At 58.1% G+C, this 2,375-nt stretch overlaps 4 non-coding genes across 4 annotated transcripts; 2 read left to right on the top strand and 2 right to left on the bottom strand.

Annotated features, from left to right (window-relative positions):
• The first annotated feature begins 129 nt into the window (after window positions 1-129).
• Trnap-ugg lies at window positions 130-201 on the top strand. The gene has a single exon. It is a non-coding gene; the product is annotated as a tRNA-Pro (tRNA).
• Window positions 202-781: 580 nt separating this feature from the next.
• Trnak-cuu lies at window positions 782-854 on the bottom strand. Its single transcript has one exon. It is a non-coding gene; the product is annotated as a tRNA-Lys (tRNA).
• A 475-nt stretch (window positions 855-1,329) lies between these two features.
• Window positions 1,330-1,402, top strand: Trnak-cuu. Its single transcript has one exon. It is a non-coding gene; the product is annotated as a tRNA-Lys (tRNA).
• A 405-nt stretch (window positions 1,403-1,807) lies between these two features.
• On the bottom strand, window positions 1,808-1,879 carry Trnap-agg. Its single transcript has one exon. It is a non-coding gene; the product is annotated as a tRNA-Pro (tRNA).
• Window positions 1,880-2,375: the final 496 nt, after the last annotated feature.

Below are 2,375 nucleotides of genomic sequence, written 5' to 3' on the forward strand. Positions count from 1 at the left end.
CAGGGGGCCCCGCGCCCGCGTCCCACCGCGTGCCCGGCCGAGCCCCAGCTTCCCCGCACTGCGGACGCGGCCCAGCTGCGCTAGATGCAGAGCAGGTGGACAGAACCAAGGACAGGGAATTCGTGCACCGGCTCGTTGGTCTAGGGGTATGATTCTCGCTTTGGGTGCGAGAGGTCCCGGGTTCAAATCCCGGACGAGCCCTGGGTGTCATTTTTACTTTAAAACAATCACCTTCAGCTCTGAGGCAAAGTACTGGCCTAGCAGCCCCGGCGCAAACAAAACCACAACCCAACAACAACAAATGTAATCACGTCTGGGCACCCGAGCGGAGGAGGGCCAGATGAGCGCGAGCCCGGGGCCGGAGGACGCCAGAGGCCCGGGCCAGGCACCCCACCAGGCCGCCCGGAGTGCTGGCCCCCCGTAGCGCAGTGTTCGGGCCCTGCGGACCCTCGGGCCTCGGGCCCTCAGTCGCTGGGACCAGCAGAATGGCTCAGGGCCTCTGCTTTATTCCTTTCACGGTATAAATAATACGCACTGAGGAAATGTCAAACTTGTATTTTCACGGTTTTAATGTTGGGCCTTCAGGGATTTGTTCTTGGCGGTTATTTCCAGGAGTATAAGCAACGATGTCCAAGGATTACCAAGGTCTGGCGATAACAGTGGAGGTTTCCGCATCTGTGAGGTATTATTTTAAACCATCGATTTACGGGTAACAAAGGAATTTCTTGGGTAGGTTCCACTTCCTTCCTGTTTTGGTGTAAACTCTACCTAAAATGACTCACGCCCAACGTGGGGCTCGAACCCACGACCCTGAGATTAAGAGTCTCATGCTCTACCGACTGAGCTAGCCGGGCAGCCGTCTGCTGCTGTGATTCTCCAGCTACCTCAGGGCCTGCAATTCGGTGATTCTGACACACACGCCCCGTCCAGCTCATCTCCACCCCCTCCCCACACCCCTCCAGCTCATCTCCACCCTCTCCCCACACCCCTCCAGCTCATCCCCACCCCCTCCCCACACCCCTCCAGCTCATCCCCACCCTCTCCCCACACCCCTCCAGCTCATCCCTCCAGCTCATCCCCACCCTCTCCCCACACCCCTCCAGCTCATCCCCACCCCCTCCCCACACCCTCCTCACCGTGAGTTTTTCACTTCCAAGTTGTTCGGCCTCCCCTCTCCTTAGGTGTATTTACTCTGGAGCCATTCGCTCCAGACTGAGCCAGACTCCAGTGCCTGAGAGCACACTCGGAGAAGACACCACCCAGAGTGTGTCAGCCGGGGTTATTCTGTGCCCCTAACTGTCAAACAAGACGTGCAAAGGTCCAGCGGTTGCCCGGCTAGCTCAGTCGGTAGAGCATGAGACTCTTAATCTCAGGGTCGTGGGTTCGAGCCCCACGTTGGGCGAGCTTTTTCACTACAGCACACTCCTGATCCTCCATGTTCCTCAATGGCGGCTTTAGTACCAGGCCCGTTAGGGTGTGGGGATGTCACCGTGAAATCCATCCCTGTAATCTAGTCACTTTTTTAAGTAGGAGAAAAAGAAAACTGTTCCCTAAGTAGTGGGTCGTGGAGGAAGATTCACACCCAGCTTCCAGGAAAAATAAATGTAGAATAAAAGGCATCACCGGGTTGTCGGCAGCTGCAGTCCCACACCAGCCTGTGCCAGGGCTGCACTTGGACGGAGGGCTGGTGCCAGTTCCGCTATAATCATCAAGCCACCAAGGCCGGGCACACTTCCGGAGAGCGTCCCCAGTCCCCGCAGCCTGGCCTGGAAGAGGATTCCAGAACACACCCTTTCTTAAAAAGGTGGGGCTCGTCCGGGATTTGAACCCGGGACCTCTCGCACCCTAAGCGAGAATCATACCCCTAGACCAACGAGCCGGACAGACACACAGCTCCGCGCTGGGCTTGATGGGTTGACCCAGGTTTGCGCCTGTTCTGGTTTCTTCCCCCGTGAGTCACCCGCTTCCTATTCATCGGGGGAGACTCGGTTCGGACCCCATCACGGCGGGAGAATGCTTCAGCACAGCCTCGCTCGGAGACTCCAGATGGAAAGTTCGCGATCAGGCTCGACCTGAAATCCCCACAGAAGGAAAGCGGCCGGCGTCTCCCTGGCTCTCCCGGGCCGGCCGCCCTTCCCGGGCCGGGAGCCTCGTGGGGGGCTGAGCAGCAGCAAAGTGTGTGCGTGTGTACAGTGCGTGTGTATACAGTGTGTTGTACAGTGTGCATGTGTGTGCGCGCGTGTGTACAGTGCGTGTGTACAGTGCGTGTGTACAGTGTGCGTGTGTGTGCGCGCGTGTGTACAGTGCGTGTGTACAGTGCGTGTGTACAGTGTTGTACAGTGTGCATGTGTGTGTGCGCGCGTGTGTACAGTGCG

The sequence above is a fragment of the Dipodomys ordii genome, unplaced genomic scaffold (genome assembly GCF_000151885.1).
Source record: "Dipodomys ordii isolate 6190 unplaced genomic scaffold, Dord_2.0 Scaffold14, whole genome shotgun sequence".
In the NCBI taxonomy this organism is placed as follows: domain Eukaryota; kingdom Metazoa; phylum Chordata; class Mammalia; order Rodentia; family Heteromyidae; genus Dipodomys; species Dipodomys ordii.